General features: G+C 42.0%; 1 long non-coding RNA gene across 2 annotated transcripts; it reads left to right on the top strand.

Moving 5' to 3' along the window:
- The first annotated feature begins 209 nt into the window (after positions 1-209).
- LOC129783424 (uncharacterized) lies at positions 210-2,219 on the top strand. Of its 2 annotated transcripts, none has more exons than XR_008745294.1 (4): positions 210-423; positions 1,090-1,165; positions 1,352-1,480; positions 1,986-2,219. It is a non-coding gene; the product is annotated as an uncharacterized LOC129783424 (long non-coding RNA). The 2 variants fall into 2 exon arrangements; XR_008745293.1 differs by having other exon boundaries at positions 1,332-1,480.
- The last annotated feature ends 18,226 nt before the right edge of the window (positions 2,220-20,445 follow it).

Genomic DNA, 20,445 nt, shown 5'->3' with positions numbered 1-20,445 from the left:
AAGCTTATGAAATAGAATAGGTTATTGAGTCTTCCTAAAATGCTCACAAGGATTATGTATAAAGCCAAAGTGAAGGATGATGGAATAAAATTCTGTGCTTTACAAGTAAATGCAGTACACTTAACTAGGACCCTGCACGGAGATCAGGTTTATTTCTGTTTTTAAAATCCAAAAGAAGTTTAGGAAGTCTTAGAGGTTGGTATTGTGGGAAATAAATGGCTCTTCCACAAAAAATTCCACGTCAGCAAGGCTCTTTGAACAATTCTTTTTGAAATCGGTTCTAACTACAGCCAGTTAGCAGTTTAATGTTGAAATGTATACTTGCTCTCCTATAAAGCAGTATTTCGTTTGCATTTCAGTGCTGTGAGTCTTGACAAATTTGGGAAGAGCCCGAGGGAAATTTTTCATCCTGAGATACAGAAGGTAGGAGGCGACTTCTTTTTTTTTGTTTGGTTGTGGCTTTTTATTCTTTTCTGGAAAAATAAGTCGTTAGGTGTAAATGCTAGTGGTTTGTTCCTTTCGGTAGCAGGATAGTAATGAGGAGTAGGGTTACAGTTACAAAATAAGCTGTCTTTATCGGTTGAACTGGCTACTTTGAAATTAAACAAATATACGAGTATGTTCCAGGGGGTTTTGTGCTGTCTTCAGTACCAGTGTGCTAAAGATACTGATTTGTTTACAGGATTTATTTGCTCTTGAAGAGCAAGAGGTAAATGAGGTAAATGTAAACTTTTCACTCCTAGCACTTACTTAGTGACTTATAACAACTTCGGTATCGATTGCTTATTGCAGTAAAAAAATGTGGTATTTCTGTGCAAATATGAGATCGAAAATCATTTAAAGCACCGGCATAATATATCCTATTAATAGATGAGCAACTTAGTGCTATCATAAAATTCATAATCTGTGATCAAAAGTAAATTATTAGGTATCTGCTACTTGAGCATGCAATAGAGCTGGTATGAAGTGTATATTCCCGTGTGTAGGGCGTATACAAAAGATGTATAAAAAAGTCCTTAGAGGAAACATTGTTTTAGGTCTTTTGTTTGATTGTCTGTTTATCCTGTACTATTTGGTTTTATTTCTCAGGGACCTGTGAATTTTAAATTTGGAGTCCTTTATGCTAAGGGTGGGCAGCTTACAGATGATGAAATGTTCAGCGATGGTGAGTTTTTCACCTTTTTCTTGGCTGACGGTTGCATCAAATATTGAGCTTCACTGTGAGTACAAACAGTCACAGTCGTGACCCTCTTAGAATTCATCTTAGGAGCCTTGAAGATTTGTATATAAATCAAATTGTTATACTGGATAAACTGTTTCTTTTTCTCTAGTGTGCGTTCCCACAATTAAGTGGTGTCGAGCTGAAGGGGACTACAATGGAATGGTGATGGAGCCGTTTGGACCGAGTCTTGAAGATCTCTTCAGTTTTTGTTCAAGGAAATTTAGTCTCGAGACAGTCCTATTACTCGCTGACCAAATGGTAGGAACCTGCTTTGTTGATCTTGACGGTGCAGTATGTTGGGATATTCAGTTTCCTTGAGAGGTCAGAACCAAATACGTTGTTTCTGTAATTTAGAGGTGAATAGGCCTGTTATCATGAAAGAAAAGACTCAACATTGGTTTTGTTTCTCTTAAATACAAAGTGCCCCATCTAAAGTGATTACAAAGTTTTAATTGATTTCTAAAAAGCAGACTTGCGCTGTTTGCAAACCGTCTGTTGCACTGCTCAAAGACAAAAGAAATTCGCCCGAGAAAGTTTTTGGAAACAAATGTAAAATAGACACGGGGAAAGAGCTGGAGAGGTTTATGTGTTGTCTGTCGAATTATGTTCTCTTTAATGTCCTTACATTTTACAATAAAAAGTTTCATTACCTCTTTTATCGTTAAGACAATGTTGCTAGTGTTTTTATACGGAAAAAAGTGTATGCCTAGTCTCTCTCGAGTGATTTATGGTTTGTTGGGGGTTTTTTTTCCTCTTTATCTAGATTAGTTGAATTGAATACGTTCACTCTGAGAACTTCATCCACTGAGATGTGAAGCCAGACAACTTCTTAATGGGCCTTGGGAAGAAAGGCAATCTTGTCTACATAATAGACTCTGGGTTAGCAAAGAAGTAGCGAGACTCTCAAACTCACCAACATATCCCATATCGTGAAAATAAAAACTTAGCAGGAACCGCCTGTTATGCATCCATCAACACGCATCTTGGAATCAGCGAGCTGGAGAAAGCAATAAATAAACTTTGAAAGTGTCGATGCACTTAATTTTAGCACAAGTAGATGTTGCTTTAATGAGGCATAGAGTATGATCCTTATTTATGGCACTTAACAGCGCAGTGTGCTTGGCCTCTTATCTCTTGATTGGGTGGGAATTGGTCCGACTGTAATTCTCAGGAATTAGCACCTTTTTTTTTAATAATTGCAAGGGTGATAGGCTTTTTCTTGTACTGTTTATCGTGGGCATAGTAACTCAGCTATCCCTTGTTTTTCAAAGGTTTTTTATGACGGTCTTGTTGCACAGTCTTTTGTTTTTCCGGTACTCCTAATGAGTCCACTTTTTTATACTGTTGTAGAGCAATCTCACGGAGATGACTTGGAGTCCTTGGGCTATGTACTGATGTATTTTAACCTGGGCTCCCTCCCCTGGCAGGGACTGAAAGCAGCAACTGCGACGAGCGAGGGGAAGCACGCGGCCGACTCAATATGAGTGATAAAGCAAGCTTCGATTTATTACGGCGCGATTATGTCTTATATACAGTTCCAGTTAATTATGCCTACTAGTCATCTGCTGATTGGCTAAGCTCTAAAGGGTTACATTTTCATACGTCCTCCTACTTGGGGTTTCTGCGGATAGCTAGCTACATATTTTTTTTTCCTCTCTTGTCTACGTGAATTCCTCAAAGTTATTTACAACATTAGGCACAAGGTCAGTGTTTTTCTCAGCTTCCTTATCAGCATGCCTCAGCATAGCTGCAAGGCCTGCTTCAGCTAACTTACGCTAACTTTGTTTCACAAAGATCTTTAAGGGAGTCATGGCCATGATCACACAGCCATTCTGCAACAACAGACTACCACAGCACAGCCCTTTCCCTTACCTCCTCCCACCCTTGGGGTCTGCAGCTCAGAAACGATCCCTTCCCCTCACGTGCCCTGCAGCTCAGGAGTCCTCATCTGAAATTTCAGGGGCAGAACTTATGAACGGGACTTCATCAGTCCAGCTGCCTGGGCATGCGGGACTGGCAGAAAGGCATCAGTCCAGTTTCCAGGGCCTTGGTGCAGTTTGGTCCCTCACAGCACAAGGGTTGTATCGACATGATGAACATCCGACATTAGGGGCAAACTCCATCTGCTCCTCTTCAGGGTGAGTTTAAAATGGTTCCCAAAGTCAATAGGAGTCATGCATGCACATCTGAGGGTCTTCACTAATCCATCTGCTAATTAAATAATAATTAAAAGCCATGCTGTCCACATGCACTGCAATCATTACTTTTCATAATTAGCTAAACGTGTAAGTCAGAACCACTGCTTCAATTATTTTTTGTCCGCTGCCTCAGCCATCGCTTGCTTTGATTGCCTAGGCTCTTCACCAAGATAGAAAATTGGTTTAGCTGGCATTTAATGGGTCTGTGCTAAGTACCACTACATGCTGTGAACTCCTTGATGCCTATTTAATGACTCTTGCCTATTAAAAGCATTTTCAATTGAGAAAAAGAGATGATTTCAGGATGACGTTCAGCAGTGGTCTGGAGCAGCAATTGAACAAATCCAACGAAACCCAAAGAAAATGGTCATGCCGCCTTAAGGTTGCTACAGCAGGTGCTTACAATTAGAAAGCACTCAAAGAAACCCTGGGTGTGGGCCAACACTGTTTACTGCGTATTGACACGCTCTTTCTTCAGCTAAACACGTCTGTTGGACCACTTGCATTGGTGCTTTCCCCAGCTTTGGAGAGAGAACAGAAACAGTGTGAGCAAGGCAAGAGAGCCACGGGCACAGGGAGGCTCCCACCTGTGTGCAAAACACTGGCCCTTGGGCTGCTTTTAAGACTCAGCCCAGTCCTCACTGCCTGGAGCACGTTTTCCAACAGAATTCAACTCCAGTTCAGATAAAAGCCTATGTTTTGGGCATTATTTTGATGTGGTGTAAGGAGACAGAGACACACACACTAAAATTAGGCTATGGCTGGTTATCAGCCCAAAGAGGCTCCCTAGCACCAAAGTAGGGTTGGGTCCTCTGCTAAGCTGAGCAGAACTGCCAGTTGGACAACTCAAGCTCAAACTTCTCTGGAATAAGGCCCCACCTTTTTCCTGAATGAGTATTATTCCCTTGCCAAACTGCAGTTCTGCTCAGACCTCAACATTCTGCCTGCAGGCTTCTCGGGAACAAACGTAAGTATTACTTTTATAATGGGGAAAGTTTCTTTTTTCATGCTGCCCTAACTCAAAGCCAGCCAATGCAATTTTGCTCAAGCTTTCAAACAATAATGCTGTCTCAGAAAATGTCTACAGATTGTATTTTTGAATGACTCCAAAACCTGGAAGCCTGTGTCTACGTTGCAGGAGAACAGACTGCCCAGTTACACGATTGCTTGAATACTCCCAGATCATCCCATCACATGTAGGCTCTCAGCTTCAGCATTGAATTTAAAAGTGCAGCAGCTTTAGGCATCCCTGGAGGCCACAGTACAGGCAGGTACCTCAAGCAGAAATTCAGATCTTTGGTGCTGAAAACGGTCTCCTGGAAGTGCTCACCTGCCTCCATTCCCTAAAACTGGAGCCTAAAGCAACCATACTCCTAATGTAGGTACCACACCTAAGTGGCTAATGGGTAACTGTTGGGCTCACGCTGACTGTGCAGCTCACCACCCGGGGAAGCCGGGGGTCTCTTTGCCTGGGAGGGGTCCGTGTTACATGGCTCCCAGCAGCGAGCGGCAAGATACAGGTGTCTGGCACTGCAGTGAATGATGATGTGCACATATATATCTCCAGGGCGACCAGGCAAGGCCAGAAGAAACTGACGCTCAGGCTGAACACAGGTAAACGAGCCCAGCGGTGGATCTGGAAAAAATCTACACCTAATCCTGCCCAAGCCGGAAGGTGCTTAAATTCCATAAGTATATCCTTTTTCACCTGCAAGAGCCCCGGGCATTCAGAGGAGTCTCACTGCAAACCCCCAGCCGGCCTGGTGGTGCAGGGGAGCTGGAAACACGAGGCACAGCTACGCCCGGCAGGACTTGGAGAGGACTCTCTTAAATAAAGTCCCCTGAGGTGTTCAGTTCAGTAGGCATTCTCAGGACAGATCTAACATGCACCAGCTGGATGAGAGTCATCTGAAAGCTCAGCTGCAGCAGCCGTTCTCACTGAAAACGTATCCAGAGGAGACACAGGAGGTATGCCCAAGCTTCCAGAATTCCTTCAGCAAGTTGTGAATGAGGCATGAGATGAAAAATCTCTCCCCAGCGGACAACACACAGACAAAGCTCAGCATACACTGCCCTTCCCTTTTTTGTTTGCCTCTGCTTTAATCAAGGACACTCCACAGTCAGCTTGAATGAAAAAAAAAAAAAAACAAAAGGAAAAAAAAAAACCTTTACAAATGCCCATCAAGCCCAAAAGTGTCAAGACTATAGAAAAATGGATGGGGAAAACCCCTTGAGAAGGTATTTAAAATATTCAGTACATATTAAAAATTTCCCTTTTTTTAAGTTCACTGAAGCTCCCCCTAGCAAGATCAGCTCCTGCTTAGGGAAAAGTGTGAACTGTGGTTATTTGTTCAAAGGTAACCTTTCCCACTAATATATAAAAAAAAATAACTGAACCAAGTATTTCAGAAGTTGTAAAGACTGTTTGAATCTGTGCTTTGGGTTTTGTTGGTTTTTTCATCCTAGTTAACACTGAAAGTTTACTCTTGCCTCTTCCAGAAGTAGCCAAACAGGCAATCAGGGATATTCTCCAGACCTTGGGTCCCACTGCTGGTGACTGTCTGCCTGTTCTACAAAGTACTTGGAACACCAGGTTAACCCGGGACGGTACAAAACACATGGGCATCAGGTGAACCAGGTCTGGACCTCAGAGCCCAGCTAGATTTCCCAGATCAGTAAATGGCTTTTGAAACAAGCACTACCTACAAGTCCTTCAGGGTTGTCTTAAAATTTGCTCATTTTGTCTCAGGTTTAGTGAATAAATAAGCTTCTCTAATTAGTGGCAACATTTCCTTTAATGTTCTCTATACCTGCTGAATGTAATCTCCTGAATGCCGAGATAATGTTATTCTAATGTCTTCAGGAACTGCCACCTCTGTAACAGGGACACTGACTGATCTGTGGTGAACAGCAGGAGTAGGTAAGCACTGTGAGAAAGCAAATCTCTTCCTTCATCCAACACCTTTGGTTGACTAAATGCATGGATTGCTTTTGCATTTGGTCACAAGTATCAAGATCTCAGTTATACTTTCCATTCCAGCTGTAGCAGTCAGGGACTTGTACTTCTAAGTTTGTGCATTCGCTTTACTCCTAAAAACATCCTGAAACCCCTCCATGAGAAATACTTCAGCCACAATCCTTCCTCTTCCAAGTTCCTGAACCTTGATTTTCAAATACATGGCATCAAATTACGATTCCCTCATCATCATAACTGTTGCAAAGAAATTACATGCTTTTCTCCCAAGAACAAAGTTTCAACAACTGTGGAATAAATCTGGACAAGTGGCTGGTGTAAAGGCAAAGTATCTTTCCAATGGTAGAAAATACTCATCGCGCTTACCTGCCTGAAAAAGTGCTGTGTTGTTATAGCAAAGACATCAAAGCCACAGCTGGCCCTTTTAAGGTCACCTTGAATATTGCTTAATTTCTGGGACTGCTCATCACCCTCTTCCTTCAGTCTCTGAATGAACTGCTTTTCAGCATCTCGACTCTCTCCCGGTTTGGGGCAGAATCCCCTCTTTGGGGTGGTTGGCCTTTGCTTGGGATATCCTGCAAAGGAGAGAAGAAAAGACCATCAGGGTCCCTTTATATGTATGGATATGACCTTCCTGTGTTTCTAAGGCCCTTGGGACTCAGCCCTATAAAAGAAAAAAAGGTCTGTAGCATTCACACAGATCTGTAATGACTTTCAAAAAAAGCAAGAGCACAGCGCAATATGTTTCTGTAGGGGCCAAAGCTCAAACCTTTGTAACAGTCATCTCACCGCAGGCTCTGAGCCTGAAGGTCTGCTATGAGCCGGGGAGAGCTCTCCTAAGAACGTCTTACTGAGAACTGAGGTTGTTAGAGGAAGGTTCCCTCTCGCCTATGTTAGACATCGACAACAACAGAGGTCTGCATCTTGATGCGTGATGCTGGACTCCCTTGGATAACAGTGAGAGAAATGGGCACGTCCGGACTGAGATTCAGCTTATCCTGTTGTGGATGTGGGAAACAATAGGATGATGTCTACACGCTACACATGATTTCTTTGGCCACCTCAACCCCAAGTCTGGTGACTTGACAGAGGTCCCAGATGGCCTTTGTAGATTTCCTTTTGCCTCCAGATAGGACAATGTGGGACTGGAGTTGTCCTTCCCTGAATGCAAACACAGCATGGGTTGCTTGCTATTGGGATTCGCGACTTCTTTTTCTCAGCAATACTGCAGTCTACCTTGCCAGTCCCCCTTGCTCTGCCCTTTGTAACACTTCTAAAGTTGCAGCACAAAACAGATCTGTACAGAAATGCCCCCAGGTGCCACATGGTGATGACCGTTACACCACTGGCCCTGCATGGCTGCTCTCTCTGCACCGTCGGTCACAGCAGCAGCGCTGTACGGTTTGCCCGCAGAAATGGGCCCCGACCGACTCTGGCTCCTCTGACGTGCTCCAGGTTGGCTTGAAGCAAGTCTGATCCTGTATAAAGATGTGGAACCACTGGTGTAGCTTGTGTTCAGGATATCAGCTCAAACACGGTGTCATATTCACGTGAATGGCTCAGGAACTAAAGCTCGCTCATGATAAGTCACTTTGGGGAAGTGAGGCTTTTATCCTAGTTTAAGTTCATATCCTGCCTGGGTCAGCTACTCATTTCTCTGGAGATACTCGGGAGGATGAAGCAAGAAAGGGCAGTGTTCTGGTAGTGTCAGGTTGCTCAAGCCACTGCTTGGACCATCTGTTTTGTCTTTATCTTCTTACCTTCCTGAGAACTGTCTGCAAACATCAGGCTGGGGCAACACCTTTGATTTAATGGTTCTTGTTGCTACCCTTGTGTCTCCTCAGTTGTTGCTTTCTAGCTCATTCCTGAATACTGGCCAGGAATTTCTGGTTCACTTCTTGAGCTCCTCCCACTAGTATCAAGCGTTTAGCCGAGGAGCTCGAGTCAGTAAGAAAGAGGCAGAAAACAGCCAGACACCTTGTTCCCATGCGTTACTAGAAATGGAGGACATTGGTCTGGATAGATGAAAAACAAACACTGCTGTGCTGGCAGCAAGGGTTGGGTATGGAAGAAACTGGGAAAAAAGAAAAGGAAAAAAAAAAAAAGAGTATCTTGTGGTCTTACAGTCTTGTAGCACGCAGTTCCTGCAAAACAACACAGGAACAATGTCTCCAACTAGTTGTCAGCAATGAAGGTAACAGGGGACAGTCTTCCACTGCGGATGCTACCTACCCCTTTCCCAAAAACCAGAAGAATCTTTCCACAGAGATGCATCTAATGGTATGAGTTAGAACCAATTTACAAAGCCGAGCATTGTTCCAGAGGTAATTTTGTTGCGGCGAATGAAGAGACGGGACGCAGCTTGATGCAAGCAAGTTGTCCATTTATTAGTGATTTTCTTACAATTATATATGTTTCTACCTTCTACATATTACACACTGATTGGTTAAATCTTAAGCGTAAAAAACACTGATTGGTTGATATTTAAGGCCCACCGTTAGAACAATAGGAACTTACTAGTTTATCTTGACCTAGCAATAATTTCTATTCCAAGGTTAGGGAGTTTCTTTCTACGCGGCTTTCTTGATTACATATCGGCGCCATCCGTTCCCTTATCTGGCTACTTGTTTCTCTGTCCGTCTGGTTGCCTCCTCAACTGTGACGGCTCAGGGGCCTGCAGTTAGCTTGCTCCTTTGCTCCCAGGGCTTGTGCCCTACAAGTTCTAACAAGTCTCTATTCATCAGGCTATCAGTACTTGGACTCTTGTCCTTGAGGCCTTGTCCTACACTTCACCGACGGCGCAGACGAGGGGATGGAGCGCGCCCTCCGTCAGTTGGCAGAGGACACCAAGCTGGGCAGGAGCGTCGATCTGCCGGGGGGGCAGGGGGCTCTGCAGGGGGCTGGGCAGGCCAGGCCGAGGGGCTGAGGCCACTTGGATGGGGTTCAACAGGGCTCTGTGCCGGGCCCTGCCCTGGGTCACACCAGCCCCAGGCAGCTGCAGGCGGGGGGCAGGGGCTGGGTTGCTGCTGGTGGGAAAGGGCCTGGAGGGGTGGTCAGTGGCCGGCTGGGCACGAGCCCCCAGTGTGCCCAGGTGGCCAAGACGGCCAGCAGCAGCCTGGCCTGTATCAGAAACAGTGTGGCCAGCAGGACCAGGGCAGTGACCGTCCTCCTATACCCGGCACTGGTGGGGCCGCACCTGGAATGCCACGTTCAGCTTGCGGCCCCTCACTGCAAGAGAGACACCGAGGGGCTGGAGCGTGTCCGGAGACAAGTAGGGGGCTGGGGAAGGGGCTGGGGCACAAGGCTGACGGGGAGCATCTGAGGGCACTGGGGGGGTTGAGGCTGGGGGGGGTGCTCAGGGGGGACCTTCTCACTCCCTACAGCTGCCTGACAGAGGCTGTAGGCAGGGGGGGGTTGCTCTTTTCTCCCAGGTAACAAGCAACAGGACAAGAGCAAATGGCCTCAAGCTGCACTAGGGGAAGTTTAGATTGGATATTCGGAGACATTTCTTCACTGAAAGGCTGCCCAAGCATTGGAACGGGCTGCCCAGGGAGGTGGTAGAATCACCATCCCTGGAGGCGTTTAGAAAACACATAGATGCTGCGCTTAAGCGACATGGTTAGTGGTGCGCTTGGCAGTGCTGGCTTAATGGCTGGGCTTGATGATCTCAAAACCTACATGATTCCATGATTCTAAACAGACAATATAGACAATAAGAAGCACCAGCCCCATATTGACCTAACTGAAAAAGAGAATGATAATAAAATCAAATACATTGTTAAAATCATAGACAAAATCTGTACCAGTCAGGAACAGGACACAGATCTCCTTAGACTGTAGTTAACTGGCATAAAGACTGTGAGACAACCGCACGAACTGCAGGGTCCCTGCTTGAAAACGGCTTCCCCAGAAATTTACAGTGTACCTATAGCTTTATTGTTTATTGTGATAACACAGTGTATTTTCACAGAGGTGTCTGGTTTTGCACCTTCTTAAGAAAGTCTCCAAACTATTTCGACTAATTTTGTTTTTCTAATCACCCTTTGTTAATGCCTGTAAACAATCCCTAGCTCCAAACATAATTTAAATATATTGGGCTGCAAGTTCAAAATAATAATAATAATAATAAAACCCCACCAAAACCCCCAAAAAACCCCAAAACTGTAAGGAAGGAAAATGGAATATCAGATAGCCTTTACTTACTACTAGACAAGGACTGTTCATCCAGCTTTGAGCAGAATAGTGGAGTAGATGGCCTACTGCAGTTCCTTCAAACCTGGGTTACCCTATAGTCTTACAAGATTCTTGGGTTTGGGTATGTTTTCAGAAGTCCCTTATGATTTAATTTACATGGAATATCTTATTACTGGCTTCCTTCAGACTGAGTGGAAAGTCAATGGCTTTGTGACCTGCAAAATCACTCCCAATGTATTGTTGGAAAGGATTTTAATCGGTTCTCTGGGACGTACATCTTCTTTTTCTCAGATGAAAGCCCATGATTAGGAAAAAAAAAAAAAAAAAAAGACATGGACCTGGAGGAATAAAGGCTCAAAGTCTAAAACTCATAATAGAAGAACGAGAATTCTTAGCCTGTACAAACTGCTCTTCATGTGTGGCTCTCAAAGGACACGGCAATGAGAATTCTTTAACCACTGTGCATGAAGAAGCCAAAAAACACCCACAACAAAACAGGTTTATTAATGTGCAGACTTCCCTCAAGCACTGCCTTTTGATGCAGCATACACTGTATACGAAAAAGTTATTTAAGCTGTTATTAGCAGCAGAACATAGATTAGTGCAATTGTGTATGACTTTACCTTATCAGGAAATGCATAACTAAAAGCAGCAAAAGCTATAGTTCAGATGGCTATTTAATTACTTGCTATGAATAGATCGATAAACAGCTTTGATTCTGATTTGTTTGAATATGTTAATTGAGCAATTTATCCCTGAGCAGGAGTGATTTTGCAAAATGCCATGATCCCCAAGAGACAAAAAGGTGCAAAAAGTTGAGTTGCTGCACTATTTTCTGAATTTTCTGTTCTCTCTGATGCAATTTTATACAAAAGGGCTAGTCTGTTCTAAGTGGTTGATTGAACATCTGAAAGTTGTAACAGAAATGGTTCAACCTAGAAAAGCACCGGTGGTCAAGGCCACAAATGTTATCCTGACCCCAGGAAATCTATAGAGGTTTTACCACTGGCTTCAATACAACCAGGATTCCGTTTCCTGAGGAATACAAAAATGTAGATTTTTTTTTTCATTTGCTTGTGTGGGCACCATAATGGAAAAATTTATATAGAAAGCTCTGTGGTGGAAGAAGCCATATGAGCACTTGGAGCGGTGCTGTGAGATGAATAAGGTGTCATATTTAGCAAATAAGGCAATCCTCCGGGGTGGGGGGAAAAAAACCAAACCAAAAAAAAAAAAAACCAACCCCGAAACAGAAAGGTATGAAAAATTAGTTCCTTAGCTTAGAAGCTATAGACTGAAACCCAGAATACGTAGCTTAGAAAGAAAATGTATTGGCCTCTTCCCTATGAACACACAAGTCATTGCTGTACTATATGTACAAACTGTTACAGGTGTTACGCGAACACTGTGGTGCAATTTTTTGTTACTGTCTAGCTTAAAATGCTTTGTTGTTTCTTTCTCTCACTTAAAGAAAAAAAAAAAAGAAAAAACAAACAAAAAACCTCACAAACAACCCATCTCAGAATATCTCCAGAAACCTACTTTCCAGCCCAAAAAGCTGGCTTAGAAGGAGTTTCTAAGACAATTTATCTTTCCATATAAAAGGTGAAAATGTGGCAAGGTATCTGCAAAATACACCCAACCATTTCTAAGAAGCTTAAAAATGCAAATATCTGGAACTGACTATTCCTTAAAGAAATCTTCAGTAAGCTATTATTTTGTGTGCTGCTTAATTGGTCTCTTAAATCTAGAAGCTAGGGCAAACACCTGCAATTACAGTATTTATTTCTTTTATTATAATATAAATACATACTAACAAGTACAATTTGGTCCTGAAATAATAGTCTTATACATTTAGAGGAGAATCTAGAATCTAACCCTGTACTCCGTGCAAACGACCAGCTTTCTGTGAAAATCATCTCCAGCTCTGTCCCCAGGTGAATTCAACTTCTAAACACCTGCCAAAGATACATCCATATACTACTCTTTTGAAACATATGCAAGAGGGGAGCTTGTATCCATCCGCAGAATCTATTCACAGTACTTCTGGTTTATTAACATGATTCAGGATCCTATATGTTAAGGCCCAAGGAAGAAGAAATCATTTTCCACTTGCAGAGTCTCTGTGCTACGCTAAATTAAGCAAAATAATAGCAACAGAGACAAACCATGCGTTAGAAATAGTCCACAAACAGCAGGGAGGAGGGAGAGGAGTAACAAGCATTACAGTATCTCTTAACTAACGGAATGCTTATGGAAATAGGGATAAGGTGCACATGCATGCCAAATGAATCCTTATCTATAGCACCGTAAGAAAATATACCAAAATAAATCCATGAGTGCTGCGGGCATTTCGGGCGAGCGGGAGTCAGATTCAAATACTCACAGAGTTCAAGATCTGATCCGTTTATTGTACAAACCAGGTAGACTTTTATAAGGCATTCTATAAGCGTGCAATAATGTGATTGGCTATTTTACAAGCGTATAATAATATGATTGGTTAACAATTGTTTACTGGGAAGATTTCTGTTTCTGCTTGTTCTGGCATGTAGGCTCCTTTCTGCGGTTTCCCAGCTCCTCTTATCACGTCCCGTTGGCCTTGGTTTTGTGCAAACATCTGCAATTTGCTCCTTTTTCTTCATCCCACTGTTCTGGCCGTAACCTCGTCTTATTTCTTCAGTATTTTTCCACTTGCTTCAGAGTTCAGCATAATCATTCAATACAGCAAGAGCCCCAACACATGAGGGACAGCAGTTTAAAATATAAGACTGTAAGCATACAGCCATTAGTTTCATCTGAAATGCATTTTAATCGCTCCCATCACAATGAACTCATTTCACATCCATGAAAATGTGTTCTATGTTTCCACTTATAACCCAGTCTTTGTTCAGTACCATTAAGGATTTATATAACATCAAATGCTATCATACACAATTAGAGCATAGAAGAAGTACTGGGTGCGTATTAAAAGAGCTTCTAAAACCGACTTCCATCTTTGGCATCCCTCTTGGCCTGTGTCCCTGCTGCTCCTCTCTGTGGCTCTGTGCCTTTCCTGTGCCAGGCTGCAAGGGATGGCTTTTCCAGCTGAACCGAGCGATGCACCAGCCTGCTCCTGGCTACACATGTGCGTTGTCTTAAGGCTTGTGAACACGTGCTTCAAAGCAGCTTCGGAAGAATAAAGTAACCTTTCTGATTTGTGTCCTTGAAAGTGTTTAGGGAGCCAAGAAACCCCTGGCATTTTAGGGATGATACTATGAAACAATGAACTATGAGACAGTCTCGTTGTTATTGAACTCACGGTGAGAACAAGGAATGGAATGGAATGGGAGTAGACTAGTTGTGTTGCAGGGTACCTACAACAGCCATCTCATTGAACTGCCTGATGACTTCAGGGATGAGTAAAAGCAAAGCATGGTGTTATATAATGGTATTATATATTAATGGGCATTATCCAAATGCTTCTTAATCACTGAAAGGAATGGGGTAATGCCCACTTGGCCAGGAAGCCTGTTCAAGGGTTTAACCACCCTCTTTGTGTTGTCAACGTAGCTTTGAGCCATTCCCAGGCATCCTGGCACTGGGCACCGGGGGAAACAGCTCAGCACCTCCTTCTCCATGTCCCTTCCTCGGGCAGCCGTAGAGATCACCGAGGTCACCCCACAGCTGCCTTCTCTCCAAACTAGACAAACGCAGAGTCCTCAGCCATGCCACAAAGGACACGGGACATGCCTTCTAGCCCTTCACCAGCTTTGGTGCCCTACTTTGGGCACAACCAAGGACCTTAACAGCCTTCCTAAATGGGGGGGCCCTGCACACAATGCTCAAGGTGAAGCCGCCCCAGCACTAAACGCAGCGGGATGATCACCCTTTGGACGGGCCGGTGACGCTGTGCTTGGTGCACCCCAGGTGGGGTTTGCCCCCGTGGCTGCCCGGGCACACAGCTGACTGCTGCTGAGCCTCCTGTCAGCCAGCACCCCCAGAGCCCTTCCTGCAGGGCTGCTCTCCCGCCACTCCTCTCCCAAGCTGTACTTGTGGCCGGCTTTACTCCCTCCCAGGTGCAGGATCCGGCATTTGGTCTTGTTATATGTCATGCCACTGATGGTTGCCTATTGCCCCCGTCTATCCAGAGCGCTCTGCAAATCCTGCATCCACGTCACTGACACAACTATTGAAGAGAACTGGCCCCAGAACTGAGCCCCGAGAAACACCGCTGGGGACTGGTCACCAGTCAGGTATTGCCCCGTGCACTACTAACTCCTTGAGCCATTCATCCAGCCTTTCACCCCATGCGCTGTGTACCTTGTTGTTGAGGGGGTTTGTGCCTTTTTTTCTCTTTCTTTTTCCTTTTTTCTTTTCCTTCTCCTCCTCCTCCTCCTCTCCTCCCCTCCACTCCCTTTCCCTTTCCTTGTCTTCTCCTGTCTTTTTATTGTGCTTCTTAACTAGTGGACAAGTCTATTGAAGAAGTACAACGAAACCTTTGGCCCATTGAATTAATTGGGGAATATTTGTGTGTTCACTGGTTTCTTTCGGCATGTAATCTTTATGTGCGCATGTTTGGAATTGTTCAGATAGTATAGAAGAAATAAATATAAGTTGTCGTGCAAGTTTCAGAGCTGCATTTGGAAGTCTGCAAGCAGATGGATTTCTGTGGCTACACAGTATGCCATGAAGTCAGTAGTCTTCATAAGGTTTCGGTGTTTGGTTAATGGATTTCATCTTCTGTAGCGGATAATATTTGAAGTTAAACAATGAGGATAATTTGTCATAGTGTAGGAAATTCTAAAACTGAATATTGAAGTGTAAATAAATACATGTCTGTTGGGCAAGAAAAACTTCAGAGACCTCTTGGATGTCATTAGTTAATTTGGTCCATAGATAATTTAATGTTCTTGTGTTTACAGAGAACTCTAGAAATCAGAAGGTTGCCTGATTATAAAAGACGGTATCGTTTGTTTCTCTTGCTCAAGGAAGTCAGCTTTCCATTTGTTAAATATGGGGAAAGCTAATAAAATAAATAGGAAACTTGCTAATATTTAGACGGTTTCCGTTGCAGTCAGTACTTCCACTTGAGACTTATATATTTTATTCCAGATGTCATCTTTTTATATTATGATGGAGAAATCCTTTAAAGTGCTATGTCAAACGTAGTCAAACAGCTAAACGTCCAGCAAAGCTGCATGAAATGCAAGTGTACGTGCCTAGAGAAAAGATGATGTATGTGTAAAGAGTAGTCATGGAGGGAGGCCAAAGTGCAGGCCCAGACCGAATATGCTGGAGCATTTGGGGAAGCTTTTGCAGTAATCCACTTGATCACATGTGGGACCTTGCCTGATCCAGCATAGTATTCTCTATAATCCCTAAATATCAGGCTGTCTCTTGTGAATTGAGGTGTTTCATTGCAAATAAAATTTCTCGTTGCTCTGGAAAGCAGTTAGCTGTTGTCATGGATGGCTTCTGTATGTACTTGAAACCTCAGCAGGACCAGAGATGGTGTAATGAATCTTTTCCCTGATAAGCATGGAACAAAACCACTTAGCCACTCAGTCCTCATGGAGCCAAGCTACAAAGCCCAACTATGCACAGTCACAATTGTTTTGGCTTCTCAGAAATAGCAATCTAAAAAATATCATCTCTGCATAATGAAATATATGTTGAATATATTAATAGGTAGTGTTTTCGTTCTGAGTATTATTGGAGTAGATGGGACAGCATTTGTAAGCCTTCAATGAAAAGGAAAGCAATATTAGACATAGTAAAGCATCTTTATTTTCATGTATTCCACCCTCTTCTCCGAATTCTGTGGTCATTTCTGTGCATGATCTGACTTCTTTATGAATGCATAAAAAGAGTATGCAGGAAAAACAGGGTTATGGAAATACACCTTTCTCTGCTTTTCTTCTCGTGAATCCTATGCCTGCTGATGCTAGAAAGAATCTGTTGGATATCTGCTAGCAGGAAGCCACGAGGCAGCTGGTACAACACTGGGGTTTCTTGGAGTGTTGCTTCTGCACAGCACTGTTGGAGGTACATGACACTCCAGGTAGCACTTTCACAGGATGCAGACTGCAAGGGTAGTTGGAGTTTCTGAGAGTGCTGATTTGTGTTTCCTTAACAGAACCACTTGTATAAAAGCACTCTGTCCCTTCAGGTGGAAGTAGTGTCCCCTGCAATGAGTTCGGGTGTGTTTAATGATGGTTGTGTAGCTCCTGAGAGGAGAGGGAAAGAGGTCCCATCGTTTGGCTATGTGGAAGTGAAAAATTTCACATTCTGGAGAATGTGAATCTCTGGAGGTTGAAAGTTTCTTGTCAGTCTAGCATAATCTTTATTCCTCTTATCGTAGTTTTAATTTTTTCATTAAAAGAATTAAACTTGTGATCTTTAGTGTTCATATGTGGGACTTTTGTCTTAGGACCAAGCTATGCCTTTTTCTGTAATTTGGCATAATAAATTATGATTTCTCTCTTCTACCTTACGAGCTGACTGAGATAGAACCAGATGACAACATCCACACAAGGGAAAACTTTTAAACTGGCTTCATTAAAGATGCTTACTTTAACATGAAGTCTAATTAGCTTTTTCTTTTCTCATAATGTCATGTTTCAAACCACAGGTTTGCTAAAAAGCTATGTATAGAATGTGTTTTAAAACAACGAATGGGTTTTTTTATGATAAATGAAATCACTGAAGTACTGTGATGTACTGTGGAGTTCTACGTTATGCTTCATTTGAGAGATTAGTAACAGAGAATCAAGACATCAAAAATTGTCTGTCACTCACAGTGTAACTAAACTGCATTCTTCTATCTTGTAGCATCTAACGGCAGTGGGGTTTGAACTTCCTAATGAACAAGTGCTGAAATGTCAAAACCACAAGAAACACGATATTACACTGAACTGCATATGATAGCGGTGTTTGCTATGTAGTTAGGCAATGCCTCAGGAAAACATGCTTAAGTTTACGTGGCAGACTTCAAATGGGATTCCTAAATGTAAGTGTGGCCGATGTGATTTGGGATAATGATGAAATTTTTACAAACTATCAGGAGTGTTCATTATAACTTTGAACTGTAACTTCTCCAATCCAGAGACACCTTTTGAAAGCAAAATGAAAAAGAATATTGGTTAGGAATGCAATTGTCCAGATTTCTCTTTCTAAGTGTTCAGTTGCAAATGGCCAAAAAGCCAGTATCAAAAGGAAGCTACTTGTTCTTGAAAATGAAGCAGGGTACTTAATGAAAACATGTGGGTTTTTTAATGCCTCACACCAATATTATTTTTTTTCATTATGAAATAATTCGAAAGGCGACCTCAGTGCACTATATTCCTTTTCCTGTCCAAGGAGAGGAGTTAGCAAGATGCGAGAGTGGAGAACATTGATCTTGAGATAATTAAGTTGGATCAGTGAAGACTATGTCGAGGATTCAAGCATTCAAAAGCTGATGAAAGAAAAAAAAGGTGAAGTTTGTTTAGTGGTAGCAGTTGAGACCTGCATTAGTCTTCCTTCTGCCTCTTCAGGAGAATAGAAATTAAAACTGATTTCAGGAAATGGTTTCTTAAGGTTCAAGCTAATGCAGTGAAAGCTTTGAAGACCCCTCTACTTCAAGATAGCCTTTCAAATATATTTTTTTAAACTGTGGTACCTTTTTTCAGTGATTCTAGGAAGCGCTGTTTAGAATCATATCTAAAGAATTGTGCTATGTTGTTTTGTAAAAGAAAAAAAGTCAGGCGCTAACTGTTTTGTTTTAAGTTCATATGCTGCCACGATATGATAAAATGAACTGAAAGACACTTTAAGGCAGATGCACGCATTTGATTTTTCCCGTTGTATGATACCAGGTTATAGATTAGTCTAGTCCTCGGAAGGTAGAATTAGTCGTCGATTCTTCAGTTATTGAACTGCAAAAAAAAAAAAAAAAAAAATCCAACCCTTGCCCATATTCTGTTCACTGTGCTGAAAACAACCGTACTGTTAATTCCTTTATGTCCTTTGTTCTTGACTTTAATGTTCCTTAATCTAAACTGAACTGCAATTGCCATCTGTTAGACTAGGCCCTTAAATGATCCGAGTCCTCCTTCATACGGCTGTGCTGTGTCTCATTATTTATTGTTCCTTTCAAGATATAATCATTTTTTAATTCTTCTTTCTATTAACACCCATATGAGGTAATTTTGTTCCTTAGGGCCCAAACCTGATTTAAGCTTTTCCCCCCAGGCACTGTTTTTAGCATAACAATGGTTTGTGCTGCTGCAGTCTTTTTTTTTTTTTTTTTTCTCTGAAGGCAGGAGTGATCTGTGTTCTGTTTCTTGAGATACTCTTGGCATTAGCTCTTACATACCTACAACTGGTTGAATGGTTGGAAATCATCTCTAGTAATCCAGAGGAGTCATGCTCTGCCTCATTAATACCCCTTCAGATTTCTGACAAGTTGTGTTGGAACAGCCGTTTGATTGTCACTTTGATAGGAGTTGGTTCCCTGAAAACGTTATTTTGGTCACTTCTTTCCACTGTATCTTGTAAAGCATCTGATTCATCTATTGCATATGTTTTAAAATATTGTAAACTTATGTCATTCAATACCACGGTATGTTCAGAAAGTAAGAGTTTTCTTCTTGCTAAATTGTTACGAACATAAATACTACATAAATACAAGGGGAAGTGTACAGCTTCATTGTCTCAGAAGACAATGTAAGTAAAAAGGAAAATATGCAATCAGTAGTTGGTAATTAAATTTGAAGATTCATTATTATCTTGATGAAGAAACAACGAAAGGAACAGTAGAAGGAGAAAATTACTGCAGGAATGGTTGAATTACATTTTGGGATTGATGCTATTCCCTACCTAAATAGATTAAGAAACTCACTGACTCTTGTTTCTATAGAATTCAGTCCATAAGAACACTCTTAATTTACTTTTCTTTTTCTTCAGGATATTGGATTTTTCCGATCTAAACCCAATTTTCTACATTAGCGAGATGAGAGCAATAGAGCTCATATCACCAGAGTAACTTTACTGCAAAATTGACATTTGTCAATATCAGACAAGATCGTCAAAATACTCATTAACTTCAATTGAACCTACATTTTTCATTTTTATAAACCAACTGCAGCTCCTTTGAAGTCCATAGCAGAATTAGTTTCAGATTACTATGTATAGTTTTAAACTTTTATCTATCTATCTATCTATACACATTAAAGATTAAAAAAAAAAGGGGATGGAAGGAGAAGAGGGTGCTCTCTACTGTAATTTTCCTCCACATCAATTTTATACATCGGATCTTGTACCTAGAACATTGCTGCAAAAAATGCTTAGTTTAATCACATTACTAATGTCTGTTGTGGTACCATCCCACACAATTCAAGAGAAACTGAAGTACCAACTATGTTCTTACCAGAAAACACAATTGGAAATCTCATAAAATGAGATTACTCTGACTGTAATTTTTATCCTCTCTAGAAGGCAGTCCACTTTTAAATGGGCTTTCTTGTGTAGTTTTCTAAGTGATTTGTAGTGTAGCATATTGTAGAACATATTGCAGTAATCTGAAGCGACAAATGGACCGATGATGGTAAAAATCATGATGTTCAGTAACGAGCTATCTCCAGGAATTAGATTTTAACTTCCTGTTAATATGTCTGCAATAAAGAAATATGAGACTGTTATAGTTATCCTTAAATTATGAGTAACTACTCTCAACATCAATTCATTTTTATATACTTTTTAATTCAACAGCAAAGGTTATGAGCACATAGAATAGTTTATAGATGATGCTACTTAACAGCATTATCGTTCTTAACTGATGTCTGCTCTTTGCAAGTGTGTTTGTGCAGAAGTCTTATACGCAGCTCTGACAAATTGTC

Source organism: Falco peregrinus, unplaced genomic scaffold, assembly GCF_023634155.1.
Source record: "Falco peregrinus isolate bFalPer1 unplaced genomic scaffold, bFalPer1.pri scaffold_40, whole genome shotgun sequence".
Lineage (NCBI taxonomy): Eukaryota > Metazoa > Chordata > Aves > Falconiformes > Falconidae > Falco > Falco peregrinus.
Note: the sequence above shows the minus strand (reverse complement) of the source record. Positions and strands in the feature narration are given on the sequence as shown.